Source organism: Pseudorasbora parva, chromosome 4 (assembly GCF_024679245.1).
Source record: "Pseudorasbora parva isolate DD20220531a chromosome 4, ASM2467924v1, whole genome shotgun sequence".
In the NCBI taxonomy this organism is placed as follows: Eukaryota; Metazoa; Chordata; class Actinopteri; order Cypriniformes; family Gobionidae; genus Pseudorasbora; species Pseudorasbora parva.
In genome coordinates, this window is record NC_090175.1 from 10,445,215 (window position 1) to 10,462,731 (window position 17,517).

The following is a 17,517-nucleotide window of genomic DNA, read 5'->3' on the forward strand; positions in this document are numbered from 1 at the left end:
ATCCAGCATCTGCCAGGGCTTTTAGTCCATCAGCGCATATTTTGAGAAATAATGATTCATAATCACATTTGTAAAATATCATGTGTCCCGACCTCAGCAGACTGGTGAGAGTAGGCTAACGTTACATGTTAACGTCCAGCTCACAAACCTCGCGGATGTCTGAACAGAGTTTGTGTCGGTGTCAAGGTCAGCGTCGTTGTTGTTTACATACTTTATTTGAGAAGATTTCCCAATTTTACTTTTCTTAACCGTGTTAGTAGTAACGTTACTCAAAAAAAGTCTACAAATACGTTTCTGCTGCTTATTGCTAACCATGACCAAACGAAAGTGAGCGAGGGGACATGGTGGCGAAAGCACTTCCTGAGGAATTATTAAAATAATTATTATTTAGTTTATATCTTATCCACGGCCCATTATTTTAATCCCATTAAAACACAGTATGTTATGTCAGTCTATTTTAATTTATTTTATTTCATTTCATGTTTTAAATACAATATAATTTTAGTCCACAGCCCCCCACCAGGGGGGCTGATGCTATAACGAGGGGGGCTGCAGCCCCCGCAGCACCCCCCTTCCCGCGCTACTGCGTATATTGTATTTTGTACTGATTTATACTTTATATTTTTTATATTAATTTCTTACATTTTATATAACGTTTTTCTAGGCACTCAAAGTGCTTTACATAGAAGGGGAACATATATATATACACTGTAAAAAGTGAACAGTTGGATCAACTTAAAAAAATTACTTCAATTGGTAACACCTAAACATGTTAAGTTCTCTCAACTTAAATAATTACGTTTTGTCAACTTACTTTCAATGGGTCAATCACACTTATATTAATTGAGTTCATTGAGTTAATTGAGAAAATTGAGTTCATTCAACGTAATTTCATTTCATTCCTACTTAAATGTATTAGTTTTTCCCACAGTTGGATCAACTTAAAAAAATTACTTCAATTGGTAACACCTAAACATGTTAAGTTCTCTCAACTTAAATTATTCCATTTTATCAATCACACTTATATTGAGTTCATTCAACCCTATCATTTACATTAGTCTAACTGAATTTCATTCCATTCCAACTTAAATGTTTTAGTTTTTCCTACAGTTGGATAAACTTTAAAAAATTACTTCAATTGGTAACACCTAAACATGTTAAGTTCTCTCAACTTAAATTATTCCATTTTATCAATCACACTTATATTAATTGAGTTCATTCAACCCTATTATTTACATTAGTCTAACTTAATTTCATTCCATTCCAACTTAAATGTTTTAGTTTTTCCTACAGTTGGATTAACTTAAAAAAAATACTTCAAGTGGTAACACCTAAACATGTTAAGTTCTCTCAACTTAAATTATTCCATTTTATCAATCACACTTATATTAATTGAGTTCATTCAACCCTATCATTTACAGTAGTCTAACTGAATTTCGTTCCATTCCAACTTAAATGTTTTAGTTTTTCCTACAGTTGGATAAACTTTAAAAAAATACTCCAATTGGTAACACCTAAACATGTTAAGTTCTCTCAACTTAAATTATTCCATTTTATCAATCACACTTATTTTAATTAAGTTCATTCAACCCTATCATTTACATTAGTCTAACTGAATTTCATTCCATTCCAACTTAAATGTTTTAGTTTTTCCTACAGTTGGATAAACTTTAAAAAATTACTTCAATTGGTAACACCTAAACATGTTAAGTTCTCTCAACTTAAATTATTCAATTTTATCAATCACACTTATATTAATTGAGTTCATTCAACCCTATCATTTACATTAGTCTAACTGAATTTCATTCCATTCCAACTTAAATGTTTTAGTTTTTCCTACAGTTGGATAAACTTTAAAAAATGACTTCAATTGGTAACACCTAAACATGTTAAGTTCTCTCAACTTAAATTACTACATTTGATCAATCACACTTATATTAATTGAGTTCATTCAACCCTATCCTTTACAGTAGTCTAACTGAATTTCATTCCATTTCAACTTAAATGTTTTAGTTTTTCCTACAGTTGGATAAACTTTAAAAAAATACTCCAAATGGTAACACCTAAACACGTTAAGTTCTCTCAACTTAAATTATCCCATTTTATCAATCACACTTATATTAATTGAGTTCATTCAACCCTATTATTTACATTAGTCTAACTGAATTTCATTCCATTCCAACTTAAATGTTTTAGTTTTTGGATCAGTTGGATCAACTTAAAAAAAATACTTCAATTGGTAACCCTTAAAAAAAGTAAGTTTTCTCAACTTAAATAACTACATTCTATCAACTTAATTTCAATCACACAAGACTCAAATAGCTTTAGAAATATTTATTAACAATTCATTTTATTAAATTTAATTTCCCTTTTTTACAAACTTTGAGAAATCATTACAAACTGTTCATATTTGTTGTGCAAATGAAACTTCCTGACACACTTAACATCCATTTCATTAACAGTCTTTTTGAAAAGTTGTCATTGCCTTTCAGGATTATGCTAAAAACTGAGCCACTAATCTATCTTTAAAAATAAATATAAACAGTGGTTATGCGAATAAATTAGCCACATAAATAAAAAGGGATACTTCACAAAAGGGAAAGTTCACCAACAAATGGTTCAAGTTGTTCCAAACCTGTATTTGTTTCTTCCTTCTGCTGAACACATAGGATGATGTGTTGAAGAATGTTGGTAACCAGACAGCTGACGGTACCCATTGACCTCCATAGCAGGAAAAAAAAATACTCTGGAAGTCAATGGGTACCGTCAACTGTCTGGTTACCAACATTCTTAAACACATCTTTTGTGTTCAGCAGAAGAAAGAAACTCATACATGTTTGGAACAACATGAACCATTTTTGGATGAAATATATCCCTTTAATATATTCTATGGAACCATTTCTACCGAGTGTATTGTGATAAGTGCTTTAGAATAGCTTACAGGCAATGCTATAAACCATGTTAAAAAATCTAATTAAAAAATAAACAGATCATGGAAAATCTTTAACAGCAATGGGTGATTACCCTTTCACCAATCAACTACAGATTCAAACATACAACTAGATACTAGACAAACATATGAAACAAATGGATAATCTTACAAACATAAGAAAACAAATTAAACTAAACTAGATACATTCTTTCAAACACAAACTAGACATAAGCACATTCAAACATTACTTCAAGTTCACTGCAGTCTACTGAAAAGACTGCTTGACATCTTGTGCTAATGAAGCTGTAAGAGCACTTTCTGGAATGCCGTGAATATAAGCTCACCCAGCTCACCCTCGCAATCATCTCGTAGGTTATCCTAAAGTAGTGCACATAAAAATAAATTTAAAAAACATTTAAAAAAAAAAAAAAACATTTTGCTACCACAAATGTAAAATTTTCTGAAAAATAAATCAAAATAGAATGTGGCCTTTCAACTCACAAGGTATTCCTTGATAAGGTCTTGATTTCCCCCCAGGAAAAGGATGAGCCGGCGTTCTGACATGGAATCCGGAAGCTCTGTGCTGAGTTTACTACATGAACAGCATAGGAGACTGCAAAGAAGAAAAGAAACTGTTGAATAAAGTCATTATTTTATTAAAATAAACATTTAGTTCACTTCAGAATTCAATTTCCTGATAATTTAGTCACCCCAAGATGTTCATGTCTTTTTTTTTTTTTTGTCGAAAAGAAATTAAGGTTTTTGAGGAAAACATTCCAGGATTTTTCTCGATATAGTGGACTTCAATGGTTACCAATGGGTTAAAGGTCAAAATTGCAGTTTCAGTGCAGCTTCAAAGAGCTCTACACGATCCTTGACGGGGAATAAAGGTCTAATTGAGCCAAACCATCGGTATACGTTTTAACCACAAATGCTTGTTTTGCACTAACTCTGTGTCTTCTCACATTATGTTATAGCACTGTAAAGGTCATGCGTGACATAGGTGGAAGTACCGATCCAGTGTTTGCGAAACGGTAGTGCAAAGACTAAGTCAAATCCCCTGTCACCTAAAAAAAGAGGGTAAAACATCGCAAATTTCTTTAAAAGACAGATTGTTTCGTTAGATAAGACCCTTATTCCTTGTCTGGGAGCCATTTGAAGCTGCACTGACACTGCAGTTTGGATCGTCAACCTGTTGATCCCAGTGAAGTCCACTATATGGAGAAAAATTTGGCATGCTTTTAAAAAAAAAACTTTAATTTCCTTTCGGCTGAAGTTACAAAGACATAAAGATCTTGGACGACATGGGGGTGAGTAAATTATCAAGAAATTAATTCTAAAGTGTACTCTTTAAAAATGCATCTGAATCAGTCATTGCTGGCATTTATAATTTAGTCCGATAATAAAACATGCGTCAACAAATCATTTATTAGCTTTATACCCTAATACATTTAATCATTCTTGATTAAAGGGATAGTTTTGTTAAATTTACAGGCCATCCAAGATGCATAAAAGGTGACTTTTTTCTTCAGTATATCAGTAAAGATTTTTTTAGCTGAAACCGCATTCCTCTGTGATTCATATAAATGCAAGTCAATGGCTACCGTCACTTTGAGAGTAAAAACAAAATAAAAAAAACATGTGAAAAAAAACAAAAAAAACATGCAGACAAAAAAAAAAAAATACCCGGGGCTACTGACATCACATCGAGTCTTATAAAGTGAAACGATCAGTCTATGCAAGAAACTGAGCATTATTAACATGCAACATTGCCATGAACGTACTTAGGACTGTTTGCTGAGGCTGTTTGCTTCCTCAAAGCTTACAGGTAATAATAGATTCAGTTTCCTCCATAGGCCGATCATTTTGCTTTATAAAACCTCAAAGAATCGCCAGGACCCACAGGTATTATTTTTGGTTTGCCTGTATGCATTTTTTTTTAAAATTCTTTTTGACTTGCATTATATCAACATGGACCACAGTTTCAGCTAAAAAACAACAACAACATATTTACTGTTCTACTGAAAGAAAGAAAAAAGTCACCTACATATTTTGGATAGGCTGAGGGTGGGTAAATTAACAGCATTTTTTATTTTATGACTGAACTATCCCTTTTAAATTGTCCGTTTTGTTTGTGTGGTGATGACATTTCAAATTTCTATGCTATAAACAAGTATTTAGCAATTAAATGTTACTGAGACTAAAATAAGATTGTGCAGTTTATATTAATGTAACACACAGACGTACCAGTTATAAGATTTTAAAAATTGCAGCAGTCTTCTCACGGGTTGCTCCTCCTTTTGAATGGATTACTCTGATTAGTTGATTCATGTACACGTCCAACTGGGCCAGGAACGTGTCTTCCAGTGGAACAGCCATAAGCCTATAGAACTCTGAATTGATCTAAAATCAGAAAGAAAGAAAAAAAAACCAGTCAACAACAGTCAAACTGATTATATCAATTCATAAAAGGTATTTAGCCAGTAAAACCAGAACTTTAAATTATTTTTTCAATACCTTGTAATGTCTGAAAAGCACAGGCCACCTCGCCTTGAAATCCCTGACACTGGCCTCCTGCATCACTACCTCCTTCTATCTATGAGCAAACGAAAGAGACATTTTGTTCATGACAACCTTTTAATTTTTCCTTTTTTTTCAGCCTCTGTTAAAAGTTCAAGTCTGTGGCTGCTTAAGCTTTCAGCAAGTTAACAGACACCTCTACACACACCTGTCAATTGTCAATAATGTTAGATAACACAAGATGGAATTTACTCATACATATCCAACATTAGTAATTAATATCATCAACTATATAAGAAATGATAAATTACTTACCATGTAATATTATAGCAAAGTTTTATCAGTTGTCAAACATTAAGACTTTCGGTCCTAAGAGGAGAAAAAGTAATTGTCAACAATTGTAGTTTGTAAGTGATTGTAAGTGAAAAAATGGTTTGCTACAGGTCAAGGAAGTTAATTAATTAGATGTGGAAATACTAATATTTCTACTAAAAAACCCTGAAAATTTGTCTGGATGTAACACCATGAGGTAGGCAAATGAACGGCGCTAGTGTTAGGCACAATGACGTTCATCACAGGCTGAATCAGAAATCGCCTCCTATACCCTCAAATAGGGCATTATTTGAAATGACAGTCCTTTGTAGTGGTGTCCGAAACCATAGTGGACGTTACTGACTGAGTGCACTCATTTAATTCCACATTGCACCGCAATAACCAGTGTAAGTTACAGCCGGTGTCACAAACGGATGTCCGACTTCACATCATAATTTTGCCCGAAAAAGTGACGTTTTAAAGACAGATAAAAGAACAGACAAACATTACTTTAAAAGCAAACTCAATATTATACTGCAGGAATTCAAATTCGAGCATGTTGTCCCGCTCTGCGAGCACTTCCTGCCCACAGCATTTCCACTAACGTTAACTTTATCTCGCGCGGCACAGACGGTTAAGGAGGCATCAATTAAAAAATATATATTTCATACACATACTCCCAAGATCCAAACTGAACACATTTATATAAGACAAACGAGTAACTTAAGTTACAACATATTGTTACATAGAACATACTCAGAAACGCTATATCGCAAACGTACGTTCAAAAGTTCGGTTAATTTAGATTTAATTAGAATTTATGTTCACAGACAACATCAATTAACTCAAAAACAACTAAAACACACGTCCACAAGGTACATTTTCGAGTATAGTAATTAAAACAAACTTCCAACCTACCTTTTTCATCCGAGTCCCGAGAGAGAAAAAAATGGCCGCCGAACAGAACATTTTCCAATTTTCAGACAGGCTCGTGCGTAATGACGTCAGAAAAAAACGTCTGACGCGGGTGTCCTTAAAGGGAAATCTTACTTTGGGTGAAAGTGACATTTTAAAGGGAAATCATACTTTGGGTGAAAGTGACATTTTAAAGGGAAATCATACTTTGGGTGAAAGTGAGATTTTGAATCTATCTGAATTTCTATGCGTTCAAGTTGAAAGAGTGTACAATTATACTTTGAGTGAAAGTGAGATTTTGAATCTATCTGAATTTCTATGTGTTTAAGTTGAAAAAGTGTACAATAATCCATTACAATTAGGAAAGCAGAAATACCAAGTAAATAGACTCAAATAGTTGTAGTAATCCAACTTTCACCCAGGTTCACTTTTTACAGTGTATGTTCCCCTTCTATGTAAAGCACTTTGAGTGCCTAGAAAAACGTTATATAAAATGTAAGAAATTAATATAAAAAATATGATGTATATATATATATATATATATATATATACATATAGTGAAGACATAACTATATATATATATATATATAGTTTCCCCTCACTAAACTGGGGCATAAGGACCAACCTCCTCCAATTTCTGTTGAAACCAATACGGAAGTAACTTTAACTGAAATTCATCGACTGGCCGACAGGTTCAAGAAGGAGCAGAATTTTATGTTTATAAACATGTTTCCAGCCTGATACAAAATGTGGTTTTGGTCTATACTGCTAATTTTGCCCTTCATGACAACTGTGAGGGGGGTGAATTTTTTATAAATCATTCATTTACATTATATAAAGCCTTAAAGTTCTGCATAATTAAGGGCGTGGCCACTTTGATTGACAGTTGGATGGCCATTTATCCGTCGTCTGTTATTCGTGTCACCTTAGCTCCGCCCACGTCCCGCCTCTTTGCCCATTTTCTGTTATCAGCGTGATACGAGATGACGCTTTCAAGATGGCGACCGCTAGCTCGTCTCTACTTTACGTTTCAGAACGGCTCTTCAGAATTCTATGGGTGACGTCACGGACACTATACGTGCTTTTTTTGTTCTTTTACAGTCTATGATTAGGACCCTCACAGACGCCCCTGCTGGCCTCACTAACACCTCTACCAGCAGAAACTATAGTTTTCCAAGAAGCTTCAGTGACAAGCCAATCTTGGCTACAGGGTGATATGGCTGCGATTTTTTTTTTTTTTTTTTTAATGAATAATCTCAGTCTCAGAGGAACTTTAGTGAGCGGAGTGTGATTTTCCCTGATGACAGAAAGTTTGTCTTAAAATATATTATAGATATTCTTATAAAACAACATTTAAAAGATGCGTCTTAGTAACAAAACAAACAGTAATGATTAGTACTGCATAGAAATAAAGGTGTGGTATAGGTAGTCAAAATATTTAAAAAAAATATTTACTAGGGCTGGACTAGGTTTTGCAACCTCAAGACGTCATGTTCATAAAAAAATATTTAAAAAAAAATCAGCTCATCCACAGTCATCAAGCCAATCCTGCCTATACACCCAAAAATTGGTTTCTTTTTGGTAGTCGAGGTCTATTTAGCATCACTGCCATACAAAGAACCTGTCAAGCCCCTTTATTACACGGCTCTGTGAAATACTTGATTCTGATTGGTCAATCGAGCATATGTTATGAAAGGGGGTATGTATATGTACATGGGGGTTTTGTGTCACCTAGAGTTGAACTGAATGGAGTTAAAGTAGAGTTGAACTGAATGGAGTTAAAGTAGAGTTGAACTGAATGGAGTTAAAGTAGAGTTGAACTGAATGGAGTTAAAGTAGAGTTGAACTGAATGGAGTTAAAGTAGAGTTGAACTGAATGGAGTTATAGTAGAGTTGAACTGAATGGAGTTATAGTAGAGTTGACCTGAATGGAGTTAAAGTAGAGTTGAACTGAATGGAGTTAAAGTAGAGTTGAACTGAATGGAGTTAAAGTAGAGTTGAACTGAATGGAGATATAGTAGAGTTGAACTGAATGGAGTTATAGTAGAGTTGAACTGAATGGAGTTAAAGTAGAGTTGAACTGAATGGAGTTAAAGTAGAGTTGAACTGAATGGAGTTAAAGTAGAATTGAACTGAATGGAGATATAGTAGAGTTGAACTGAATGGAGTTATAGTAGAGTTGAACTGAATGGAGTTATAGTAGAGTTGAACTGAATGGAGTTAAAGTAGAGTTGAACTGAATGGAGTTAAAGTAGAGTTGAACTGAATGGAGATATAGTAGAGTTGAACTGAATGGAGTTATAGTAGAGTTGAACTGAATGGAGTTATAGTAGAGTCGAACTGAATGGAGTTAAAGTAGAGTTGAACTGAATGGAGATATAGTAGAGTTGAACTGAATAGAGTTATAGTAGAGTTGAACTGAATGGAGTTAAAGTAGAGTTGAACTGAATGGAGTTAAAGTAGAGTTGAACTGAATGGAGTTAAAGTAGAATTGAACTGAATGGAGATATAGTAGAGTTGAACTGAATGGAGTTATAGTAGAGTTGAACTGAATGGAGTTATAGTAGAGTTGAACTGAATGGAGTTAAAGTAGAGTTGAACTGAATGGAGTTAAAGTAGAGTTGAACTGAATGGAGTTAAAGTAGAGTTGAACTGAATGGAGATATAGTAGAGTTGAACTGAATAGAGTTATAGTAGAGTTGAACTGAATGGAGTTAAAGTAGAGTTGAACTGAATGGAGTTAAAGTAGAGTTGAACTGAATGGAGTTAAAGTAGAGTTGAACTGAATGGAGTTAAAGTAGAGTTGAACTGAATGGAGATATAGTAGAGTTGAACTGAATGGAGTTATAGTAGAGTTGAACTGAATGGAGTTAAAGTAGAGTTGAACTGAATGGAGTTAAAGTAGAGTTGAACTGAATGGAGTTAAAGTAGAGTTGAACTGAATGGAGTTAAAGTAGAGTTGAACTGAATGGAGTTAAAGTAGAGTTGAACTGAATGGAGTTAAAGTAGAGTTGAACTGAATGGAGTTGAATTAGAGTTGAACTGAATGGAGTTAAAGTAGAGTTGAACTGAATGGAGTTAAAGTAGAGTTGAACTGAATGGAGTTGAATTAGAGTTGAACTGAATGGAGTTAAAGTAGAGTTGAACTGAATGGAGATATAGTAGAGTTGAACTGAATGGAGTTAAAGTAGAGTTGAACTGAATGGAGTTAAAGTAGAGTTGAACTGAATGGAGTTGAATTAGAGTTGAACTGAATGGAGTTAAAGTAGAGTTGAACTGAATGGAGATATAGTAGAGTTGAACTGAATGGAGTTAAAGTAGAGTTGAACTGAATGGAGTTAAAGTAGAGTTGAACTGAATGGAGTTAAAGTAGAGTTGAACTGAATGGAGTTGAATTAGAGTTGAACTGAATGGAGTTAAAGTAGAGTTGAACTGAATGGAGATATAGTAGCGTTGAACTGAATGGAGTTAAAGTAGAGTTGAACTGAATGGAGTTAAAGTAGAGTTGAACTGAATGGAGATATAGTAGAGTTGAACTGAATGGAGTTGAATTAGAGTTGAACTGAATGGAGTTAAAGTGAGGTCACACAAGGTTTATATAATAAATGTTGTGAAATAATTGCTTAATGTATTTTTTACTCTACTTTAGTGCTGCAAGGATATTGCACAATATCTCATCTGAGCTGTCATTGGTCTGTCACTACTAGTAGTCAATGTCAAAATATTTGAGATGACCAATCAAATCAAAGTAGGCAGGCTTTATGTTCACAGAGGCAGCTGAGCGTGAATTTCAGCACGATTTGACGCTTCAGTATATGGCTGGTAATATAAAGTGTGCGATAAGTATATCTAAATAAACTTTAGGATAGGATTTTTTTCAGGATAGGAATGTAAAATAATCAAAATAATCAGGAAAACTAAACTTTTGTCTAATTTAGCCATTTTTAATTGAAAATAGTCCTATATAATTTACCTGATTCTTGTAATGTTCCATTACGATGACCGTTACTAATTATTATAAGAAACCAGTAGAGTTGAGCTGCTAGTATAATGCATTCCCTATCTCTCTCTGCAAAGAAATCATTTTACTTTTATGAACATATTCTTATGACTCTATTCTTCTGAGGGTCAGTATGGCATTGGTCCAACATATAATAATTGAATCTTCCAGTGTACTTTTAATTTAATTTTATTCAGTTTTGCTGCAACTATGTGAAGTTTAAATTTGCTTGTTAATGAAATATGTCCTTTTCATTAGTGACATTGTTACATTTGATTTAGTTTAATGGTCTTGAAAACAAATGCATTCAACATTGGGGAAACTGTCTCCTACGTAATTAAATGTAGGCGTAGTTAAATGGTCATTTAAAATACTGTATTGTGTGATATTATGCCATTCAAAGTATATTGTATAAAGTATAGAAAGTAATAACAACTGCATTACTACGAACAATGTAAGAAATTATTTAGAAAAAAAAGTTACCTGGTTGCCTTAAAATTTTGAGTTCATTGAAATTGAATGAGTTAATACAATGAACATTTTGTGAGATTCGACAACCTTTATTCAAATATTATTAAAAGATTTTGTAAGCATATTGGGTAATTGTGTGTTTTATTTCTGATGACGCAGTGAAACATGCCAAATTGCAAAATGATTTATCACATCTTTTATGTGGTTCAGATACAATAATATTTTGAGTTTCTATTTATTAAACAAAATTCCTTCATTGTATTAACTCAAAATTTTTAATTTCAATAAACTTAAATTTTTAAGGCAAACAAGTTACTTACTTTTTTAAGTTAAACCAACAAAAACCAACAATTTATTTTACAGTGTATTTTTTTTAGCATTTGGAATAAGCCAAAGGTACTGAGCACACAGTATATTATTACCTGTAAAATAATATACAGTCTATTGCTTGTGTGTTCTGAATATACTCGTAATACATTTGTTATGTACTTATAACACAAATAACGTACAGCCTATAACACAAAAAGTACAAATAAACTACACTTTAATATCACATAATAGAGCATAGTCCCATATAATTAAAATGTATATTTGAAGTTGTTCCAATTTAGCACGTAAAAGTACACTAAATACACTTAAAGTTCTGCTTTAAAACAACTTAATTACAACTAAAATATACTGTATGACAAGAAAAATCCTACTAAAGTAAATTAAAGCGTTGCTATAGAAATGTATTTGTACATAAAATCATGATAAATTATATTTTATGTGCAGTGTTTATTGCGTGTGACCTTTGGTTTGTTCTGTAATGCCACTAAAATGTTGCCGTAATAAATATAACACTGGTTCTGATAAACATGGCTCATAACCAGTGATAAGACAAGACAACATGGAAAAAAGGGATATTGATTTTTTTGTTGTATAATGATCTCATCCGAGTTACTGAGCAGTTCAGGGTGTGAATTCTTCATTGTTGTCATGTATCTTTACAGCCTGTTCAATTACAGGCCAAAATCCACCATAAAGGTCTTTAGATTTATGGCATTAAGGAAGGAATAATGTTAGTCATTATTGAAAAATAAACTCTGACAGGAGGATTTTGTTATTATGAGCAGTTCTCTTTTCATTATCTTATTAGTCTGCCCACTTACTAATTAAGTAAATAAATGGATGTAAAATATTGCATTATGTGACATGAATGAGTACAAGGTGATACAAGAGGCAGTTCCGGATTAACCAATCAGAATCGAGTATTCCAGAGGGCTGTATCATTAGAGTAGTCCCGGGTGACTGAAACCTTTTTAAAATCTCAGATATCCTCAAATAAACTTGTAACATGAAACTGAACTATTTCTGTACAATCCCTCCCACATCTCTCCTCATTTTTGTCCTCTAAGATGCACCTTTGAGCCCTGCTTAGAGGCCATAACTGTTTATGGCATACAATAAAATAACAGCTCAGCGACATTACACAAGGAATAATCATTCTCTTCACTGCCAAGCTTCATAATACAGGCAGCACTGACAGAGAATTATGGAAAAGGTGGACTTATTCTCGGTCTTATTTATTTTAGCTTGTCTTCATGTCCACAGTGTTAGGAGTGCTATTGGTAAGTCAAAATATATTCCTATCCAGATAAAGGATCAACGTTAAATTCAAATATTTGGATGTGAGGCCTGCTTACTTTGATAAGTTATGTCTATTTAGTGCTAGCTATTGTCTGTTGTTTGAAAGCATGTGTTTTACAGGACAAGTCTTCTAATAAAGTAAAATACATGTCGGGATTTAATAGTAAACTGCTTTGTTTAATTATATAAGTAAAGTGATTCAATGAAAATGAAACAATTAAATGACGATTACATTATTTTTCACGGTTTTCCAGCTGTATTCATACTGTTTTATCATCCGTTAGGTTTAGTAACTTGCCATTTTGTGACATTTGGAGCTCATTTACTCAAAATGACACAAAAAACACCATCTATCGAATGTTACCATCACTGTGTGTTGTGCACCAAGTATTGAGGTCTCTGCTCAGGTGCCACATTACTTCTGTTATGTATATATTTGTATTTTTTACTTAGACAAGTAAATAATACAATAGATATTGTGTAAAGCATACACTTTAAACGCGTGGTTTAAATCAGTGTTATATTGTTTGAGTAAAAAAGTATGAAAAGTATAAAAAAAATGATTTGTAAAACTGTATGCTCATGTTTAAATTTGTTATAGAGCTTTTATTGCACTGTGTGATTTATTTTGTGCAAGAGCAGGCTTTAAGCTGTTTGTTAAGTCCTAAAACCAATGACTTGTTGCTGTTTAAGGAACCTTTGAGATAAACTGTGTAACTGGGTCCGAGGCCAATGTAGGAAATATCCAGGAGGGATATGAAGGTGAGACATGTCCACAATATTTGTGGTTTCTTTTCACATTTACAAGAAAAAACACTTTTATTTTAGTTCACTGTAAATAATATTATTTCTATTGAAACAGCAAATATAAAATATTTGATTTAAAATGCCTTTGCTTGTGAATATTAAAGGGTAGCAATGCAAGAACAATACTGGAATTATCTAGCATTTATGTTTAGATTACGTGTCAGAATATGTATTTGATCTGGCCAACAGGAGATGTAGAGTCTGTCACTAATATCGGACCTGATGAACGTCTGAAGTTGGAGTCACATCTCCTTCCCATCGGAGTGACATTTCTGGAGCTGGTTTACACTGATGGAGAATCAACCGCTACTGTACGGACCATCAAACCACTGGACGCTGATGTGCTGAAGGAGGTTTGTCCACTCTCACTGATCCACACATATACTAGAGAGAGAGAGAGAGAGAGAGAGAGAGAGAGAGAGAGAGAGAGAGAGAGAGAGAGAGAGAGAGAGAGAGAGAGAGAGAGAGAGAGAGAGAATATATATAGCCTATATTGTTCAGTTTTTTCAAAATTTTTATATCTTTAATGAAATTTATAAATTTAATCAACTACAAACTAACAATAGCTACTGACTGAGAGTTTAGTTTAAGCTAATTCTGCATCCATTACCCTTCATGGCATAGTTAGCAGCATTACATTAAAAAAAAAAAAAAACTCATAAAGAAATTAAGTACCACGTTTCTCTTTTTGTGTTTTATTTCTTCTAGATAGGAGGGAATTTGTATTATTCACTCACTTGCTCAAATTCGGTAAGTTTAACCAATAACATTATCAAATCATTCGATTAGACAAATCATTATACAAACCAGATTCCAAAAAAGTTGGGACTCTGTACAAATATGTGAATAAAAAAGAAATGCAATCATTTACAAATCTCATAAACTTATATTTTATTCACAATAGATTATAGATAGCGTATCAAATGTTGAAAGTGAGACATTTTGAAATGTCATGCCAAATATTGGCTCATTTTGAATTTCATGAGAGCTTCACATTCCAAAAAAAGTTTGGGACAGGTATCAATAAGAGGCCGGAAAAATTAAATGTACATATAAGGAATAGCTGGAGGACCAATGTGCAATGTATAAGGTCAATTGGCAACATGACTGGGTATAAAAAGAGTCTCTCAGAGTGGCAGTGTCTCTCAGAAGTCAAGATGGGCAGAAGATCACCAACTCCCCAATGCTGCGGCGAAAAATAGCGGAGCAATATCAGAAAGGAGTTTAACAGAGAAAAACTGCAAAGAGTTTGAAGTTATCATCATCTACAGAGGATAATATCATTCAGAGATCAAAGATTCAGAGAGCCTGGAGCAATCTCTGTGTGTAAGTATCAAGGCCGGAAAACCATACTGATGCCCGTGATCTTCGGGCCCTTAGACAGCACTGCATCACTTACAGGAATGATACTGTAATGGAAATCACAACACGGGCTCAGGAATACTTCCAGAAAAGATTGTCGGTAAACACAATCCACCATTGGTGCCGGCTAAAACTCTATAGGTCAAAAAAGAAGCCTTATCTAAACATGATCCAGAAGCACAGGCGTTTTCTCTGGGCCAAGGCTCATTTAAAATGGACTGTGGCAAAGTGGAAAACTGTTCTGTGGTCAGACAAATCAAAATGTGAAGATCTTTTTGGAAAACTGGGATGCCACGTCATCTGGACTAAAGAGGAAAAGGACAACCCAAGTTGTTATCGGCGCTCAGTTCAGAAGCTGCATCTCTGATGGTATGAGTGTGTGTGGCATGGGCAGCTTACACATCTGGAAAGGCACCATCAATGCTGAAAAGTATATCCAAGTTCTAGAACAACATATGCTCCCATCCAGACATCGTCTCTTTCAGGGAAGACCTTGCATTTTCCAACATGACAATGCCAGACCACATACTGCATCAATTACAACATCATGGCTGCGTAGGAGAAGGATCCGGGTAATGAATTGGCCAGCCTGTAGTCCAGATCTTTCACCCATAGAAAACATTTGGCGCATCATAAAGAGGAAGATGCAACAAAGAAGACAGTTGAGCAACTAGAAGCCTGTATTAGACACGAATTTCTTTTCCTAAACTTGAGCAACTTGTCTCCTCAGTCCCCAGACGTTTGCAGACTGTCATAAAAAGAAGAGGGGATGCCACACAGTGGTAAACATGGTGGTAAACATTTTTTTTGAGATGTGTTGATGCAAATCAACTTATTTTACCCTTAAGACGATACATTCTCTCCGTTTAAATATTTGATATGCTATGTTGTATTCTGAATAAAATATTGAAATTTGAAACTTCCACATCATTGCAATCTGTTTTATTCACAATTTGTACACTGTCTCAACTTTTTTGGAATCAGGTTTGTAAAAAAGAAGAAAACAAAAAGATTCAGCAAATTAACCTTCACTATAACGTCTTCATTGTGCATTTCAGCTGAAAAACATCAGGACATTAAATGTTCAGGATATCAATGACAATCCTCCGATCTTCCAGCATAAATCATACAGTGCCACAGTGACAGAGGTGTGTGTAATGTCACGTCTTTATACAGCGGTAGTATGTTTGGTCACAGAGACTCACATCCCTTTGTAAACCGTGTATTTCATTCCAGACACTGTCTGTGGGTTCAGATGTGCTTAGGGTGATAGCTGAAGATGCAGATGTTCTTCCAGAGAACAGCAAAATTACATATTCTATACTGGTAAGACATGACAAATTATCAGATATTTTAAATAATATGAAATGTATATCAGGCTCTAGGTGTAATTTAATTCACATTTTTCCAATTTCATGTTTTTTAGAGTTCTGATACATGCAGATCCTTTTAAAGAAAAGAAAACTAAAGAATATACAGTATATAATGATTCAGTAAGCACAACTTCTTCAAATACTCACTTCCCCTTTATCAACAGCCTCCAGTACCAGATGATTTTGAAGTGAGAGATGACGGGAACATCAGGTTGAAACGACGTCTGAACTACAACATTGCTCAACAGCACAACTTCAACGTGCAAGCTAAAGTAAAGACAACTCTCTGATATCTTTCTAGACCCTAATCCATTTTATTTTGATCACTAATCATCAAACACACAAAAAAGATACAACACAAAATGAGATGTTTAGCTGAATGTCCAAGCTGCTTTTTCCAATACAATGAAAGTGGATGGGGACCAGGAACAAATTAAATAATTAAATGTTTTAGATGGACTATAATTTGAAGGTAGATACTAATAAGAACCCTGTTTATTTGCAGGATATAGGAGATTTCAGTGACACCACAACAGTTACAATAACAGTTGAAGATTTTGACAATCTAAACCCTTACTTTGATCACAGTTTGTACACGGCATCCATTGAGGAAAACCAGGTAAACGATATCACAATCAATGCTTTAAACCCATGTTTGATCAAACAAATGAAACCCTCTGTGTCGTTTCTGTGCATGCACAGGTAAAACAGATTATAGACGTCACTCCCGAGGCCATAAAAGCTCAAGATGGCGACACGGGGATCAACGAGCCTGTAGTTTACAGCATAACAGCAGGTGCTGTTAACAGAAGAATTACAACACACTTACAATACATATGTCCAGTAATTACCTCCTCCACCTGTGTCCAAATAAAGTTTCGATTTCTTGGAGCTTTTTTTCATTATTTATCTGATAATATGGATGGAAATAAACATGTCACCAAACAATAGTCAAGCACAGTAATTATGATAAAACAAGAACTTTACACCCCTTTACACCTAAATATACACTTCTATTTGAATAAAGAAATGCACTCATTCTGTTTCAAGTTTCTGATAATAAAAAAGCATATCTCCGCATTTCTTTTCCAGTCTTTCCAAATGAATATCAGAGCAACTTTGACATTGACCCAAACAGTGGCGTCATCTCTGTGAGAACAGCATTAGACCGAGAGGAAATCGACCAGATAACTGTT

General features: G+C 34.1%; 1 long non-coding RNA gene across 1 annotated transcript; it reads right to left on the reverse strand.

The window, feature by feature from the left end:
- Positions 1-3,195: 3,195 nt before the first annotated feature.
- On the reverse strand, positions 3,196-6,738 carry LOC137072887 (uncharacterized). Its single transcript, XR_010904697.1, has 6 exons — positions 6,683-6,738; positions 5,768-5,821; positions 5,450-5,528; positions 5,180-5,335; positions 3,434-3,545; positions 3,196-3,310 (listed from the first exon to the last, which is right to left on the reverse strand). It is a non-coding gene; the product is annotated as an uncharacterized lncRNA (long non-coding RNA).
- Positions 6,739-17,517: the final 10,779 nt, after the last annotated feature.